The following is a 19,944-nucleotide window of genomic DNA, read 5'->3' as shown; positions in this document are numbered from 1 at the left end:
TCCCCATCTGATGTGGAGAACAGCGCCATTTTGCGCATCCGGTTTTACTTGTGAATCTCTTACTGCACTCTCCATGGCCAGCAATATCTCTAGTGCCTTCTTGAAATCCAGATTACCTTTGGACAATAATCTTTTCTGAATAGTGTCCTCTTTCACACCACACACTAAACGATCCCTGAGCATGTCATTCAGAGTCGTATCAAACTCACAATGTTCCATTAGCCGCTTCAAATTTGCCACGTAGCATGCAATTGTCTCACCCAGGGCTCTATTTCGTGAATTAAATCTGAACCTCTGCATCATGACTGAGGGCTTTGGTTGAAAATGACCCTTCATGAGGTACACCAATTCATCAAAATTCTTTGAACCTGGGGCACTGGTGCCATCAAACTTTGAATCAGATGGTGGGTTTTCCTCCCACAATTATTCAAGAGGATCACTCTCCTCTTCTCTTCCCCCATAATCTCATTTGCTTGAAAAAATAACATGAGGCATTCTATGCATTGAGACCAGTCATCTGTGGCTGGTTCAAAAGGATCAATTCTCCCAAACTGTGGCATTTTGAGAGTGGCATTTCTTCAATTTTAATGGAGCTTGCTACTTACAATCACTGGGCGAGGTACAGTGCCGATTTCTTACTAAACTGATTTCTTCTGTTCACTCATGTTTTATGCTCATCGCCAGTTTGTGATGGGTGGCCGAGTTGTACTAATAATGATAGAGTTGATCTGCAGACAGTTCTTTGGTGGAGACATTAAGTTTATTTACAACATACTCAGCAGCAACTACATGTGTACTTTCAACTTCAACTCTATCTCTACATTGACTTTGAGGTAGCCTGCGTTGTTCTCCTATTGCTTACTACAGATCATGAGATCTTCCTTAACAAGTATTATTCCTACAGGTATTTTACACATTAAATGAAACCATTATTACTACAAAGGGAGTGCAGCAAAGATTCACTAGACTGATTCCTGGGATGGCAGGATTGTCCTATGAGGACAGATTGGGTTGACTAGGCTTGTGTTCACTGGAGTTTAGAAGTACGAGAGGGGACATCATTGAAACATATAAAATTCTGACAGGGTTGGACAGACTGGATGCAGGGATGATGTTTCCTCTGGCTGGGGGCTCTAAAACAAGGGGTCACAGTCTCGGGATATGGGGTAGGCTATTCAGGGCTGATATGGGGAGAAACTTCTTCACTTGGAGGGTGGTGAACCTATGGAATTCTCTAAGACAGAAGGCTGTGGAGGCCAAGTCACTGAATACATTTAAGAAGAAAATAGGTTGTTTTCTGGACTCTAATGGCATCAAGGGGTATGGGGAGAGAGCAGGAGTATGGCGTTGAGATAGAGGATCAGCTATGATTATATTGAATGGCGGAGCAGGCTTGAAGGGCCAAATGATCTATTCTTGCTCCTATTTTCTCAGTTTCTAAATTCTCAGCTGTCATATTTGTAAAACCATCAAATGGCTGACCTGAAGGTTTTATACACACAGGGTGTATTTACATTATAATTAGACCATCAAGGACAATGGATCAGAAATTAAAAGCCAATGAAAACCTGGCGAAAGTATTCCTTCTTACAAAGCTGTTATGACTGTGCCAGTTTGCGACTCGAAAATGGATTTCATCAGGCCTGAGACAAAAACCAAAGATGCAATCTTTATCATCTTCAAAGAAACAGCAATAGAATGATGGCCACAAGTGAAAAAATTCAAGAGCACTAGAACTAGTGAAGTTAACTATGACGAATAGAATGGGGTAGTAATGTAGTTCTAAAAGGACGTATTTCAAAAAATTCATGTGGGACATATAGGTACAGACAAATGTAAAAGATAGTTATGTTAGATTGTGGTTGACCTAGAATGAATCATGACATTACTCATATGGTAGTAAATTGCTCAACTGTTTAAAAAACAGATGAAACCAACACACAAAACCACAAGGGTCTGATTCAGTACCACAACAAGTCTACTAAGAATGAAAATAGAAAATGTTGGAAATGCTCAGCAGGTCTGATAGTATCTGTGGAGAGAGAAACAAAGTTAACGTTTCAGGTTGATGACCTTTCATCAGAACTGGTAAAAATTAATAGGTTTAAACAAATGAAAGGGAGGAGAGTGAGAAAAAGAACAAAGGGAAGATCTGTGATAAGGTCACAAACAGGAGAGATTATAAGACAAAGGGTTGATGTTCTATTAAGAAAGTTGATACCAATTTGTTTATATGACAGGTGAAGGGCTAATTCATAGTTACTGTAACAATATTATTATTACTTACTATTTTGATTTACAAACTGGTGGAGTAGTTCTTCTGTTCAGTGTGTTTAACAAAGTTCTAAACCTGGGTTATAAAAAAAAAACAGGTTTAGAATAAGTTTCTTTTTGACTTTGTTGCAGGGAAGAAATCTTCTATTACTGCGAACTCATAGCGAGAGATTTTTCAATTTTGCGTACTTTGTTCTTGAATGTTGAAGTCCATGTGATGTAAACATTAAGAACATCAAATGATATCAACAGATGATTAATTAGAAATAATATTGTCATTATATATTTGCATAGATTAGATTTAGCATGCAGAAGTACCAATAGAGTTAAAAGCATTAATGCATTGTCTAAACAGTTTAGTATGCAAGATGTCTCAGCTTCAATAAAGCAAAGCCAAAGAGAAGCAATCTTACATGTCCAATACATTAATTTTCAGTCTAATTTACTATTAAGTTAAAGCATGTGTTACTGCACTTGTACTTTGCTTATCACAACTTCCCATGAGTTCTGCCTAATTGGCTGGTTTAATTAGAAAACATGTTGTCTGTGCATTTGTTTTTATTTTGTGGGCGATTTTACGGCTCAGAAGCGACACTGTTTTTGGTTAAAGCCTCAGTTCTGGTTGTCAGTTGAACTGACAGGCTCCAAGATGTCAAAACAACCCTGTTACGTCTCATTGGTCTGCTGACATGAAGTAAGATGCCCTGTTCCATTTCATTTCGAATTTGCTGTTTCATTTCTTCATTTTTTTGACTGTCTTCTGTATTTATTTGTTCACGTTAATGAGAAACCAAGGTTAAAAGTCGAGACCCATTTTACAGCATGTCAAGAAGGGTAGAAAGAATAAAAGAAGACGAGGTAAATCAGGATACAGTGATTAGAGGTAAATCAAGATACAGTGATTACAGGTAAATCAGGATACAGTGATTACAGGTAAATCAGGATACAGTGATTACAGGTAAATCAGGATATATCAACATCCAGGGAGTTACCATTGACCAGAAATTGAACTGGACTAGCCATATAAATACTCTTGCTTTAAGAGCAGGTCAGAGGCTAGGAATTCTGAGGCGAGTAACTCACCTCCTGACTCCCCAAAGCCTGGCCATCATCTGCAAGGCACAAGTCAGGAGTGTGATAGAATACTCTCCACTTACCTGGATAAGTGCAGCTCCAACAACACTTAAGAAGCTCGACACCATCCAGAACAAAGCAGCCTGCTTGACTGGCACCCCTTCCACAAACATTCACTCCCTCCACCACCGATGCACAGTAGTAGCAGTGTGTACCATCTCAAAGATGCACTGCAGGAACTCACCAAGGCTCCTTAGACAGCACCTTCCAAACCCATGACCACTACCATCTAGAAGGACACATGGGAACACCACCAACTGGAAGCTCCCCTCCAAGCCACTCACCATCCTGACTTGGAAATGTATTGCCGTTCCTTCACTATCGTTGGGTCAAAATCCTGGAACTCCCTCCCTAACAGCACTGTGGGTGTTACCTACACCACATGGATGGTAGCAGTTCAAGAGGCAGCTCACCACCACCTTCTCAAGGGCAATAAGGAAGGGCAATAAATGCTGATCTAGCCAGCAATGCCCACATCCCATGAATGATTAAAATTTATAGTGATTCGAGGTAAATCAGGATAAAATGATTAGGTGATACTGTAATGCTTGAGGTTTGAAATTGTGAGGGTTACAAAAGGATGGAAAGGTAAGGAGTTCCAGAGTTTGAGATATGAGAAAAGAGCTGGAGACTGTACAATGCACCTTCAATGGTGATGTGAGAAGAAAAGTGTGCATATAGAACAGTATTTTTGGAATTTAGAAGGATCTATTTATTTCTGTTTATCTGAAAAGGAAGAATGTGCAGGGTTATGGGGAGAAGGCAGGGGAATGGCTGGAAAGGCACTGGAGAGCTGGTGCAGACTCAACAGGCCAAATGGCCTTCTCCTATAACAAATTCTGATATTCTGTAATTCCGTTTATCAAGAAGGAAGAGTTCAGAGAACTAACTATTGTGGAGACATAAAGAGTTGCAACAGAGAAGAGGTTAGACTAGAAGTGAGAGAAGAATCACCTGTTAGATGACAATTTTCTTTCTTAAATTTGATCCATGTGTTTAAAAAAAGAAAAGTCCCCAAAGGTGTGACAATTGTTTTCAAAAAGTGACGCAATATTTCATCTTTTAGTGTTGAATGCAGTTAAGTGATCTACAGAATCCTCCCCAGTTTTTAACATCAGTATATTGTTCACAGGGAGCACATTAAATTTGAAATCTTTCATTTTGTACTTGGCGATGCCTCATCTAACTGCCCCCATCCAGAACTGATAAAGCTCATCAAACTTATTGGCACTCATGTCCTAACATTAGCTACTGCTGAGATTCAAACTGCCAACCATGCATTTTATTTCACCAAGAAAAACAATAAATTATTCTACGAGGACATGTTATTTTCATTACATGGAGATAATTTATCTACATGAAAAATAAAAATGACAATAGTCACATGCAAATTAGCATTTAGTAGTTGGTAGCCATTCACATTATCCCTAAATTAATGCCTGTACTAAAATTTCACAATCACCCAATCCCATTGAACAAACAGAATATATTCACACAGCTAACTAATCACCTCATAAAAGCTTAGTAATTTTTTTTCCCAAAGGCAATAATTCAATAAAAACATTGCATTTTCGCAATGACGGTTTATCATGGTGGAATTCTTGAAGTAGAAAGAAAGTTATAAACATGCTGTGAGTAATGGTGATGACACAGTGGAATGTGCTGGAACCACCAACCTGCTTCATATATTACCTAAATTATTAACGAGACCAAACACTCATGTTGTAAAACAATATTGGATAGAAAATTAGCAGCTGCTTATGGCACGTCTTTACCTCTATAATTTTTAATGAGGCAATATTGATACCTCCAGTAATTTTCTAGTTCATTGCTAGTTTTGCTAGCAACAACCTGACATTATTCTAGCAAAATAATTCAGGATATTGGTGATGTAAATATAATGCAAACCGGACTGAAATCTGTAACCTCCAGGTATTTCTTTGGTTATGTGAGAGAATTTAATAATTCAACTTTACCTGCGGCATTTGTGAGGCATGATTCTTTTATGTTTTTGAAGGAACATCAGTATTTGTCATCAATGAGGTGCCCTTAATTTTTTTTCAACAGTACATCAAAATGTGAGTGCAACTACTATAATTAAAATGGTTATTAATTTTTAACTATATTAGAGATAAATTACATAAATGCCGTTCACATTTCCTAGTAGGTTCCTGGAAATTAATTTCCTTGGTCTAGCCAGTATTACAACTTGCAACCCACACATTCTAATTTTGTAGGAAACACTAGCATTGCAGTAATGATACAAGAACAGACTTTGTTACTGTAGTATTACTTCTGAACCACAAAATAATTTGAATTTACATTTTAAAATTTAAAGATTTGTTCATCTTTTCTTGCCTCTTTCAACCTCCCTATTCTTTACTACTTGCTCTTTAATTCAACAACTTATATTTATATTGCACCTTTAACATAATGAAACATCCCAAGTTGCTTCAAGGAGACTTATAAATCAAAGTATAACACCAAACCACATAGGGCACATAAGGAGATGTTAGGTCAGATGACCATGGTCAGAGGGATAGGTTTTAAGTAGTATCTTAAAGTAGGAAAGTGAGGTAGAAAAGCAGAGAGGTTTAAGGAGGGAATTCCAGAACTTAGGGCCTTGTCAGCTAAAGACATGGTCAACAATGGTGGAACAATTAATATCTGAGATATTAAAGAGGCCAGAATTGGAGGAGCACAGTTACTTCAGTGGATTATAGTTCCAGAAGAGATTATATTGCTGAGGAGTGAGGCCTTCCGGGTATATCTGAACAAAAATCTGAACTTGAAAATTGAGGCATTGCATAACTGGAAGTCAGTTTAGGTTAGTGAATTCAAGGGTGATGGCTGAATGGGATTTGTTGTGAGTTAGAACATGTGTACCAGAGTTTTAGATGATCTTTACTTTACAAAGGGTAGATCCTTGAGGTGCTGGCCAGGAATACATTTAGATGATGAAGTGTAGACGTAACAATGACATGGATGAGTGTTTCAGCAGCTGATGAGCTGAGGCAGTGGCAGAATTGGCACAGTAATAGGTGATCTTATGGCACGGATATGTAGTTGGAAACTCATCCCAGGGTCAAATATGCAAGTTTGTGAACAGTCTGGTTCAGCCTCAGACAATTGCTAGGGAGAGGGATGAAGCTGGCAGATAGGGAATGGACTTTATGGCGGAGCCCAAAAGCAAGAGCTTTGACTTCCTCAATATTCAATTGAAGGAAATATCTGCCCATCCAGTACTGGATGTTGGCCAAGTAACCTGACAATTAAGTTGGGGGGGAGGGGGTTTAGAAAGTGGTTACGAATTAGAGAAACATACATTTGGAAACTGACATTGCACAATAAATTGTATAGCAACAATTTTATACTTACAATTAGTCATTTTGGGAATTTGCATCGGTTCAAATAGACGTCCATTACCATTTGTGGCCAGTCAGTTGGCTACGGATTGAATGTATCTTGCTCTGTTTGAAAATAGCCATCATAATAAGTAATGGGATTTGTCCATCTCCCTCATTTTATCTGGTTAATCCTTTGTATCCTGACATGACAAAAATCAAATGGTGTCACCTCAGCTACTTAATGACCCAGAAATTGCAAAAGTAAATCAAACAAGACTTTATGTTAATCTGTTTTTCCAATCTCTCTAACTAACTGCTTTTAATAAATGGCATTTCCATGACAGTATCCATGGTGTTATGTCAACGAGTAGATTATCAATTTCTACACATATCCGTATAACTTTCAATCCTTTTCATAGTTAGATATGGGCCCAGCTTTGATGGAGTAATCAATCGACATAACTTTCCTTTTGTTTTGACATGAATCTATTCCATCATTTACTGTAAGAAAATAAATCCAATCTTTAATCTTGCATTTGACGTGCTAATGTTTTATTTATGATCCCTAGATCTCGTGATCATAGTGGAGGGTAGAATGATAGGGGTCAAAATTGGATAGGACTCGAAACTGGGAACAATGAGTGTGATGCAGAATTACCCCATGCTTGTTGCTTGCCTTCGTGGTGCCTGTTAATTTATACGATTATAGTGAGCAGCCAGCAATAAAGTGGGCTGTTGAGTGGCTGCATGCCTGAGCAGAGAGTGAAAAATTGTGAGAGGCCAGCTGCATTAAAATAACCTGCATTACTTATAGCCAGGCTACACCTCTGAAATGGGAGGTGCTGGAAGACATTCTAAAAGTGATTTTAATATAGGGAACACTTAATGGGAGAGAGCAGGCTCCAAGATTTTTTGATGCTGCATTGGAGGCCTTGGCACAGGAGATGGAGAAGAGGAGAGCTGCGATTCATTCACAATGGCCCAAAAGGCCTGTCAGGCAAACTTGCAGAAGGCAGTAAGACAGCTGTGGTGATCAATGTTAGATGTTTAGCCAAGAGGATCTTGATGCAGTGTTGCAAGAAGTTCATTCCCACAACTGGTCAAGATCAGTAAATGTATCTCCAAATGTCATAGTTCCCCCTAGTTGCAGCACTAACCTCACACGCTGCACAATATACGACCACCTCTTCACTAACATACCAACAATCTCCATTAATCACAACTCATACCTAACGTTCAAAGCTTCACTTCAGCCCCACACAGTAATCACTGCTGCATGCCTCACAAACACTCCTCACAGTTGCACACAGCCAGCTAATTAACCATGACAGCCACATCACCCAAACAAGTTGCACCACACTGACTGTTACAATTTCCTCTCTCTTGCAGGACATGCAGACACATAGGCAGCAAGAGCTAACCTGAGGAGAACCTTCTACCATTTCCCCAAAGACTGTCCACCGTCTACAAGGCACAAGTCAGGAATGTGATGGAATACTCCCCACTTGCCTGAATAAGTGCAGCTCCCACAACACTCAAAAAGCTCGACACCATCCAGGCCAAAGCAGCCTGCTTGACTGGCATCGCATTCACAAACATTCACTTCCTCCACCAACGAAGCACAGTAGCAGTAGTGTGTACCATCTACAAGATGCATCACAGCAATTCACCAAGGCTCCTTCGACAGCACCTTCCAAACCCACAACCACTACTATCTAGAAGGACAAGGGCAGCAGATAGATGGGAACACCATCACCTGTAAGTTCTCCTCCAAGTCACTCACCATCCTGACTTGGAAATATATCGTTGTTCCTTCACTGTTGCTGGGTCAAAATCCTGGAACTCCCTTCCTAACAGCACTGTGGGTGTACCTACACGACATGGACTGCAGCAGTTCAAGAAGGCAGCTCACCATGACCTTCTCAAGGGCAACTAGGGGTGGGCAATAAGTGCTGGCCCAGTCAGCAAAGCCCACATCCCGTGAATTAATAAAAAATATCTCCAAATGATGTGTGTAGTGGTTTCATTTTAAGACAACAAAATTGAAATAAAAATGATTTTGTATACAATATATAGTATATTATATATATAGGAGCAGGCTCTGAAGTAAAATCAATTTCCTAGCAAACAAGAAGTTAATTTTCGCAGGTTTCACTCATCCGCTATATGTTTCAGCAATGAAAATCCCATAGAATGTCTGCTTAAATAAAGCCTTTCCTATAATTTACTAGGTAATTTACCATTCTCTCTCTAATAAGCACTTCATATCAGGAATCCCTATGCTACTCTGATTCAGTAGTGCAACGGGAGCTTCAGAAATTAATTGAAAATCAGTAAGTGATAGATATCTGGTCATTTTCTTAGTAGTGGTGTTTCATATTTATCAAAAATGAACGAAAAATCAGTCAAAGATTCTCTGATATATACCCATTAATTTCAAAAGATGGCTAATGAGTTATGAACTGTCAGAAAATTGCTTATCTGAAATTGCTCCCACTGCTTCTAACTAATTTCCCATTTTTGTTTCTATTGACCAGTGAGACTCCGCATATAATCTAATGAGACAGGCAAGGAGGGTTGCTGGTCAGCTGAAAACACGAATAATATTAGACTGTACTCACCAAATGGATTGTCAAGAGATGACTCAAGCGCAAGGAAGATTGCTTTGGTACACTGGTCATCCAGGTGCTATAGCCCATATTGGAAAAAAAGTCCAAAACTAATTCCATATAACATGGTATTTCAACAAATTAGGGCTGATTTTGAAGTTGGTAAACATGATCAAGGCCTATGTTAAATACATGGAATACACAGAAATTCTGTACTATATCATAAAAAGTAGCAGCTTTATTCTTTAGCTGATCATCTGGGAAAGGATTATTCTGCAAGGCAACCCTAAGGTGAACTTTCACTTGTGATGCACAAACACAGCACAGAAGGAAGCTTTTGAACTCATTGTGCCTGTGCCTGTTCTACAAAATATATATCTACTTATCTCAATCTCTTTCCCCATTCCTGTTCAAATGTTTATTTTTCAAACATTTACCTGATTCCCTTTTAAAAGTGATTATGAATTCTACTTTTACAATTGTTTCTAGTAGGACATTCTAGGGACATTCACATTCCCAAGCCACTCAAGTTGGAAATTGGCATGCGAGGCAGTTGAAAACTGAGAATTAAAATCCTGGTCACTGACTGCCTGTGACCTGCCTGACTCAATATTGACCATGTCACAATATGGTCGGCTAACACACCGGCCCAAAACAGGTAGGAACCTTCGTAAGGAAGAACATATTTTACACAATGTTTTTTCAGCTATATGCTTCTAACAGCTATGCTGAATTTGCATTTTTAAAAATTGTTTTAACAAATTGCAAAATGCGCTTGTTACAAATGTAAACTGGGAACTTGAGAATTTTGTATACAAAATTTGCAGAGGGTGGCTGAAGATGACAGATCAAAGAGGCTGCTAAGTACAATGGGAAAATGGACAACTTTGTAAATGTGCAGAGTGACTGGTTCTGCAATAGGTTAATGGGTGACCTTTTATTGCACAACCTTGTGGCACAAGGACTGGAGAAGCGATAAAATGATTATCAAACAGGTCCTGTGACTGGAGGAGAGGAGGTTATTAACTTTAATTGACTCAAGCAGCAGACGTCAAGGAGAACAATCAGGAGTTTTGTCTTTGACATGAAAAATGGTTTTGTCCAAAATTGTGTCAAGATAAAGGTATGGAGAAACCACAAGGGAGACATAAGGCAGAGATGACTATTTCAGCAGTGTTAACTATATCAGCTAAATAATGACAACTTGAAGAAGACATGTGCTAGGATCTACAGCCAAGCTGTATAAAAGTGTGTGCTTGAAGACAATAGAAATTGCGGTCAGGAAGAGTGAGAGCTGGTCAGTCACTGAAGATGCAAAAAGAACTTCTTTGGTGGACTGACAACCAGAGGACAAACTCTTGCAAGTGAGGTTCCCAACAACCAGTATAGTGAGTATATATCTTGCGAATAGGGTAAATAAACTAGATTGTGCGAACAAATACTTGTTATGTGCCATTGATATCAAATAGTAAGGCAAGAACCTGCAGTACTTGGGAAGTTGGCTGGTAAAAGAGTGACAGAGCTACACCTAATTAAAACATTTAAATCAGGGTCCTACTATGGCCATAGAACCCCACTATAATTTTAAATACCAATGGGTGAAGCATGCACCAATTTGCTCTGCCCATTGACACCAGGTAATGTGTGGCAGTCCTATAGAGACACAAATCCAAAAGCCTTTTTAGAATGATATAGTGCACACCCACTAGCCACTGTAGAGGCAAAAAGACAGAAAAAAAATCTTAAAGCAAGTTTGCGAAAAAACCTTGACCCTAATCAAACAAGTTCCAAAAAACATGGTGAATGAGAGACACAACTTCAAAGAACCACCTATCATCTGTATACATTTTTAAAAATAAAGCTGAAAGTAAAGATGGCTCCTCAGAGCTACCAGACAGTTTTTGTGGACTAAACTGCTGTAAAGTTGTTTGCTGTCTCACAGAGAGGTCTGGAGGCTTGTATGGTTGAACATTAAGTGTTTATTAACAATTCATAACTATTTACATTTCCAAGGTATAACCCTGCTTGGGTGCTGTCTCCATGCTGACTCATTCCAGACTCTTCTACATATAGTCCACTATCATGTGACGCTCTACATCAATATGTGGGCGGTATTGTTTATCCAGACCCACATGAAGCCTTGCACTGCCTGAATACCATTATACTATACCTGCCCCAAAGTCCTTACCCAATATTATTTACAATACAATCATCCTTATGTGTTACCCCCTCTCCCCACTCTGTCTCTAACTTTATAAATTCAGACAGGCTGGAGGCTTTACGATTTTTCCAGATCTTGTTCTTTTCACATGCGGTGGAGTCATAGACTCAGTTACTTTGGGGAAACTTTGTTGGTTCAGAATGACATCGTAGTATTGTGTTTCTGGTACTTGGATGCCACCATTTGATTCACTTTTTGCACTCCTTCGAGGTGCATTTTTCTTTATCGATAATCTGTCTTCTTTGAGCGGATACTATGGGCTTATCCCGTTCCTGCCAAAGGAAATGCTTGCTCGTTTCATTATAGAATGAACTCTGGTTTTCTTTTTCTGTGGGGTCTGTCATATTCTTCTTCAAAGTTTACATTTCAAAATGCAATCTTCATTTCCACTTGTTTCATAATTTCACCCAAATATCTGTTTACTCTCCTATTTTCCAATTCTTTTTCAAGCTTATGAATCCTTTCATTCAGCTCAGTGACTACACTGGTAAGTTCCGCTGTCTTTGTTACAGAGTTATCTGCAAAATCCTTATACAAGCTTAACAACTTCACCTGGGGCAGAACCTTGCCCTTGTTGGGTGGGCTCAGCGGGGCGGGTGGGGGCAGTTACAAAGCCAACCATCACCCGTGATCGAGGCCGGAAAGCGATTTCATACTGGCGGGCCAATTAAGATCCGCCCAGCATGAACCGCGAGCGGCAGTGCTCAGCTCTGCCTGTGCGGGTGGGGAGAGAGGAGGGTGAGCGGGGCAAGCCCAATCTGTGGGCATGCATGCAAGTGCACACTTGGTAATGTCCCTGAGGCAGCTCTGTGCCTCAGGGAAATTATCAAGTGTGCACTTGCATGCATGCACGCAGTTTGGGCTTGACTTGCTCACCCTCCTCCCCCCCACCCGAGATGAAGAGTTTTAAAGTAAAATGATAAAGAAATTAAAAATGTTATAAAACATGTCCCCTCATGTGACATGTTATTAATTAAATTTAATTTCTTTTACTTTATTTTTATTTGCTTTAGGAAACCTCATCCTGCCTGTAGATGAGGTTTCCTAAAAAGTGCAAAGGCCACTTGGCCTTTTCGCTGCCCACCAAACCTAAGATTGGATAGGCAGTGAAAAATTTCTTTTAAATACAGTTAATGGCTTTAATAGGCCTTTTAATTGTTAGTGGGCATGCTGCCAACTCCAGTGCATCCCCGCTGACTGAAATATTGTTCATCTGCGCATTGACATCAAGATGCTCGCCCGACGTCAACGTGTGTCATTTTACACTCGAGCAGGTCCGGCATGCACCCGCCCACCAAGGTAAAAATTTTGCCCCTGGGCATTCGGTTCTTTTTGGAATTTATCTTCCATGGTTGCTGACTGGTCCTTAGAGTCTTTCAATTCACTCATTAGATCCTCAATCTGTTTCTTAGAATTCTCCTTTTCTGCTTTTAAAGTCTAGATTTGTTCTTCCAGACTGTGCATCTCATCTTTCATGTTCTTCAGGTTGGATTGAAGTTCAAGAATTTCATCAGTTTTGGTTGTTAATTCTGCATTCAACCAATTGTTCCAATTTATCAGTCATTCCTTTTCCTATTCCAGCATCAATTTCATACTGTTCGTGTTAGCTGAAGCTTGAAATTTATGAGTTTTCATTTTGCTAATTCCTCTGTACTATCCTTCAAGCTCATCTTCTGTAATTTTACTTCTGCTAATTGTCTCTGTGACAACTCATGTTCCTTTGTGAGAATTTCTACTTTGTCTTGCAACTGATCAACTTTTTCTTGACCTGCTAGGTTCTTGATTTTCATTTCAGCCATTTCATTTTTAACAACTCGTTGGTTTTCAGTGCATTCTCAGTACATTTTCTTCTAGTTGCTTGAGCTTCAGCATTGCATTTACGTTTTCTGATCCTATTTCTGTCTTTTCTTTCTCTGCCTGCAACAAATTGTCCTTGTCCTTCATTTTAGTTTCACTGTTGGCCAGGTGTGTCTCTAGTGAAGCCATAACTTGTTTCAGTTCTGTAACCACAGAATCACAGAATTGTTACGGTGCATCTTGTCTGCACCGTCTCTCCAAATGAGCATTATGACTCAGTGCCATTCTCCTGCCTTTCTCCTATAACCCTGCACATTGTTTCTATTTAAATAATCATCTATTGCCCTCTTGAATGCCTTAACTAACCTGCCCCAACCACAATTCCAGGCAGTGCATTCAAGACCCAAACCACACACTGTGAAAAATTTTTTCCTCACATTGCATTTACTTCTTTTGCAAATCACTTTAAATCTATGACCTCTTGTTCTCGGTCCTTTCACAAGTGGGAACAATTCCTCCCTGTCCAGCCCTCTCATGATTTTGAACATCTCTATCAAATCTCCTCTCCAAGGAGAACAGTCCAAACGATCTTCATAAACGGAATTTCTCTCCCTGAAATCATTTCTGTAAACCTCTTCTGCACTCTCTCCAATGCATTCACATCCTTCCTAAAACGTGGTGCCCAGTACTGTACACAGTACTCCAGCTGAGGTCCAATTAGTGTCCTATGCAAGTTCAGCATAGCCTCTGTGCCCTTGTACTCTATGCCCCTATTAATAAAGCCTAGGATACTGTATGCTTTATTAACTGCTCTCTCCACCTGTCCTTCCACCTTTAAGGACTTATGCACATATACACCCAGGTTCCTCTGCTCACGCAGACCTACACCCTTTAGAGTTGTACACCTTATTTTATATTGGGCAGAAGTTTCCGAGCCTACTGGTGGCAGGCGTGATAGGTGGCATGTGCGAAAAATATGGCAGGACCCACTTCACGACAGCGTGAAGGCAGGTCGTGATCTTCCGCTCAGTCCGCTGATGGCGTGCAGCATTTCCCGCCATCGGTCAGTGGGGAGCTAATTGTAATAAATTAGCGTAAAATTAAAAGGCTATCCCACCATGCTCTTGAAAACCCGCCATATTGTCCATCCACATCAGCAGGAAAGCATGCCAATGTGTTTCACAACAGCACGCAGGTGACGTGTACTTGGTGGCCTTCACTCTGGGGGAACTGAGGTGAATGAACAGCCGTGTTTTCCACAGCTCGCCTGTCGTGTACAGGTCTCAGGGGCACCGGGGGCAGGGGAAACTGATGCCTGGCATATAGGTGACTGCTAAGGGGGTGGGTGGGTGGGGGGGTGGTATCTGGGGGCAAGTGCTGGCCAGCCTCGGAGGCAACTGCTGAGGGGGGCGGGGGTCAAGTGCTGCCCCGGTGCTGGATCCCGCGCACAGGCAATCGAGGTGCGGGGACAGGGTAATCGAGGAAAATGGCCACCCATTAAGGACACCTGTATAAACTGACCATGCCACTGCAGCGAAGACAGATCAGGCACAGCCACAGTGATGGGATTGGGATCAGGTTCCTAGCCAGCCTGCCTGCCCACGCAAGCATCACGGAATCACGGAGGCACCAAAGGGCAAGTGCTCGAGGCGTTACCGCGCAACCCCCGCCCCCCACCCACCCCCACCCCCGGCATAGACTTTGCGTCCTCCACTACTTTATTGGACCGCGGAGCAGTTGGACTGCACATGTTGTACAATCTCCTTGCCAACGCTGGTCATGTAGTAGCCACTGCTAGAGGTGCTCACAGCCCCTTGCAATCTCAGCATCCTGGTTTTGACCAGTGTCCCCCATGTCGTAGGTTGACAGGGCAGCCATGCAGCGTACTCATCTCTGATCATCCAAAGGGTGACCAGCACTCTCCAGGAAGCATTAAGGGGTGGTCACACAGAGCCAGGAAAGCTGCCAAGTACAGCCAAGATAACCAAGTCTTTCTCTCTTTCATGCCCCAGGAGGACCCTATCAAGATCCTGGTGACCTAGCTGTATGCCTGATGGCCTACAGAGACCATGGAAGAGAGAGAAGAGAGCGACTGAGGCACCTGGCTATGCAAAGGCAGGAACAGCAACCTCATGAAGAAGGGGCAGCAGAGGCTCCCGCACACGCTGCTCAGTAGTGACAGCGAGCAGTGACTGGTCGGCACCTAGAGACACCCAGGGTCTATAGATGCTGCCTGCCACTCCTGCAGATGACTGAGAACCAGTGTCACCAACAATTGCTCATGTCTAGGGACCTCGTGGCTCACATCTGCCACTCACTGCAGGACTTGGCAACAAGAGAACATGGAGGGCATCCACTGCCAGTGGCTGTGAAAGTGACCACAGTGCTCAATTTCTATGCCAGTGGCTCCTTTCAGGGCTCCACAGGTGACCTCTATGGGTACTTCACAGTCTGCCACCCACAAATGCATCCATGCCATCTTCTCCATGGCACACAACTTTGTGCATTTCACCTGGGACCAGGACAGTCAGGATGCAAGGGCCATTGGATTCGCCCTGATCTCGGGATTCCCACAGGTGCAGGGTGCGATTGACTGCATTCATGTGACACTCGAGTCTCCATCGCTACACTCAATGGACTTCATCAACCGCAAGGGCTTCCACTCACTGAACGTGCAGTTGGTATGCTAACACCAGAAATGCATCCTGCAGGTGTGCGCAGTTTCCAGGGAGTGTGCACGATGCCTACATCCTGAATCGCTCGCAGATCTCTGTCATCTTCCAGGGTCCACAGAGGCTGCAGGGTTGGCTCCTTGGAGACAAAGGCTACCTGCAGAAGCCGTGGCTGATGACATCCTTGTGGCGGCCTCAAGCTGTAGCAGAGCGATGCTATAATGAGGCTGATGCAGCAGCTCGCAACTTGGTGGAGCAGACCATCAGGATATTGAAGATGTGGTTCCAGTGCCTGGTCCGGTCTGGTGAAGCCCTGCAATACAGTCCGCAGAGGGTCTCACGCATCGTCGTTGTCTGCTGTATCCTTTACCACCTGACGCTGCAACAGGGTGAGCAGCTGGCTAAGGAGGAGATGCAGGAGTTGCATGTCTCCTCCAATGAGGAGGACACTGAAAGGGATGAGGGTGAGGGGGTTCTTGGTGGTGACAACGATGGGGATGAGGCTCTCGCACTGTCTAGACGAGGCAGGCGCACTCAGGAGGCCCTCATAGTTGCCAGATTTGTGGAGGATGATGACAACATGCAGTGGAGGTGTTCCCTGTAGATCTTCACATCGCAGTTGTGAATGTTTGACTCCAGTCTGGCTTATCTCAGCACCAATACCCTCTGAGAGAATGCTTCTGTCATGGAGATGCAGTGGAGGCCCTAATAGTTGCTCAATTGCAGGAGGATGACAACAACATGCAGTGAGGACACTCCATAGATCTTCTGAGAATGTCTGACTCTTGACTGGCTGAGGGCAGCTTGCTTGCGCTCCATGATTAGGACCATCTCAGCCATGAAACTTTAGATGCATCTGATGCTGTGTCCGCCTTAGGCACCTCAGCCCTTCAGGAGCTGCTACACAGCATCACTGGTCGCAGGTGCTGGTGTGATGGAGGCCAGCCCCACCTTAAAGGTGCTGAGAGAACGCAGAAAGTATGAGAGAACTCTATGGGACTTGCCCACTACATTCTGGCAGCAATGACCAGCACTGCTGTGATGCAGGCATCATTAATGTTTCCAGGGAGCGTGGGGCTGGGCCATCACTGTGGTCTGAAGGCCGCACAGAGCACAGGGAAGAGGCCCTGGACTGAGACACCTGTCTTTTATCTTATGCAGAAAAGTTTCACATCTGAGTGACAAGGACAATGCTCATCAGAACAAGGAGCAATAGGCAGGGAGACATTCTTGGGAGTTTATTGATAATAGTGAACATGATGTACAAGTGACTAACAGCCATGCCCAGGCTGTGGAAATAATTCTCCTTAACTGATCTAACCTTGCTGTTATGTCTTGGTGCTCCCAGACATCCACAGCAGAGGTGGAGGTAGCCTGCTGACTGTGACACCCTATCTGTGATAACCTTGGTGGGCATCCTCTGGAGGGCCGAGACCTGGAGGGCCCCGGCCTGCTTTTGGGGTCCTGCTGTGTGGCAGTGGCACGCTCCTCAGCCTGTGAAACTGGATATGTGGAGGTCACAGGCAGAGGGGAGTCAGATGGGCCAGTCATTCCCAGAATCATCTGGGTGGATGGCCCCGAAGCGTGCACCTGCTAATCCTGCTCCCTATGGGTGCCCGAGGGCCCATGGCTGACTCCATGAGCGGAAGGTGTAGCTGGAGTGAGATCGAGTTGCCCAGCACCCCTCTCGTGTTGGAGGCCAACTATGGCGACAGCAATGGAGTTAAGCCCGCGCAGCAGTGCAGGAGTGATGTCCTGGACCAAGGTCTCCATGGCAGCCACCATCCTGCCAGTGTTGACCTAGGTGCATTGCAATACCTGCACTATCACCTCAGCCTGAAGACTGATGGACTCCTCCATTGTGCCTTGTAATCTTCCCTTCCTAATGTTCCTGAGCTTGCCTTTGCAGCTCCAGCAACTGTGCCATGACCGAGTCCAGAGGCTCGTCATCTGACTTGGACTCAGCAACGTTCTGGTCTCCAGCAGTCCTCCAAGTGCAGGGGACTTGGGAAGTCCCTGTCTCCGCCTGCTGTGGATCAGAAAGTGCAATGTGCTCCCCAGATGATGGTTCCCGAGGCTACTCTAAAGCCAGGTCCCATCGAGGCATGTGTCTCTGCACTGATGGAGGGTGTAGGTGAGCGCTGTGACGGGACTTCAGGGAGGATGCCTTCAGATTCCTCTTCGGAGGTTTCTTCGGAGCTTGTTTGGAGGCTCTGGGTCATGGACTCTATGCACTAAGATAATTAGTGCATGGCAGTGGCCTGTGAAAGAGGACACAACACTCACGGCATGGTTATCTGATGGATGTTGCACTGCTGGATCCTCATTTGATAGAGCAGCGCCGACTTCACCGTCAGCACAGGACCGGCCCCAGTCATCGCCGGCCAGCTGGGTGGCTCTGTTTTCAAATTCTGAGAGAACTTTGAATTCTGGCTTCCTTCCCTTTGTCTGCGACCTTTCCCTCCTGTTGTATGCCAGTTTGTCCTGCATGGATAGATGTGGGGAGAGTGTATCAGGATGCCTGCCGGGCCAGATGATAAGTATGCATGGTCTGTGTGGGTGCTGAGTGGTCCCATGGACGGGATGAGGACAATTATGGTGTGTATGAAAGTGTGAATAGTAATGTCCCTTGCACTGGCAGTGTGTGAGGGCCCTGTAGATGCGTGATGGGTTTGTGAGTGTGTGAGTTGGGAGTGATGAAAAGAGTGACTTACCCTGGCGGAATGGAGGAGATCATTCATTCTTTTGCAGTACTGGGTGGCTGTTCTCTTCTGAAGGACGTTGACGCTGATCACTGCTGCCACCGCTACCCATCCTGCGGCCAGAGTGGGGGTAGAGCACATCCCGATGGGCCTCCACTGCATCCAACAGTCGTTCAAGGGACTCGTTGTTGAAGCAGGAGGCTGCAGTTTTTTTGCCTTTGCAAGCCATGTCTCCCAGGCAGCGGTGGGGAGCTGGTGGTGATGAGCACTTTGCTAGCGGCTGCCTTTTAAAGATGGCAGCCAGCATGATGCAACAGCTGGGGTGATGGCGAGCAGGTGAATGAGGACCCGCCTGCTATGGAAATGGCGTATTTCGTGAGAGTGAATATATAATGAGGCGGCTTGGGAAGATATGGCACGAAAACCCGTCATTTTCATCAGCAGGTAGGACTCCATTTTACTTGCCCATTACCGCACTTAGTGCAATTCTGGGAAAATTCAACCCATTGTCTGTCCATGTTCTTCCTACCAAAATGAATCACCTCACAATTCTCTGCATTGAACTTCATCTGCCTTCTATCCGCCCACTTCACCAACTTGCCTACGTCCTTTCGAGGTTCTACACTGTCTTCCTCACAGTTTACAATGCGTCTAAGTTTTGTATCATCCATAAACTTTGAAACTGTCCCCTGTACACCAAGATGTAGATCATTAATATGCATCAGGAAGAGCATGTGTACCAATACCAACCCCTGGGGAACTTTTTTAAAATTTGTTTATGGGAGGGGGTATCGTTGGATAGGTCAGCATTTATTGCCCATCCCTATTTGCCCTTGTTCAGAGGCTACTTAAGAATCAACCACATTACAGTAGGTTTGGAGTCACATATAGGCCAAACCAGTAAGAACAGCAGATTTCCTTTCCTAAAGGACATTAGTGAACCAGATAGGTTTTTACAACAATCGGCAATGTTTTGCGATCATTATCAGACATTTTATTTCTGGATTTTTACTAAATTCAAATTTCACTATCTGCCATGGTGGGATTCAAACCAGGGTCCTCAAAGCTTTACCCTGGGTCTCTGGAATACTAGTCCAGTGACAATACCACTTGCCACTGCCTCCCCCACTATGAACCTTCCTCCACCCTGAAAAATATCCATTAATGATTACTCTGTTTTCTATTAAT

This window comes from Carcharodon carcharias, chromosome 9, assembly GCF_017639515.1.
Source record: "Carcharodon carcharias isolate sCarCar2 chromosome 9, sCarCar2.pri, whole genome shotgun sequence".
Taxonomy (NCBI): Eukaryota; Metazoa; Chordata; class Chondrichthyes; order Lamniformes; family Lamnidae; genus Carcharodon; species Carcharodon carcharias.
The sequence above is the reverse complement of the archived record's forward strand: the minus strand, read 5'-3'. Positions refer to the sequence as shown.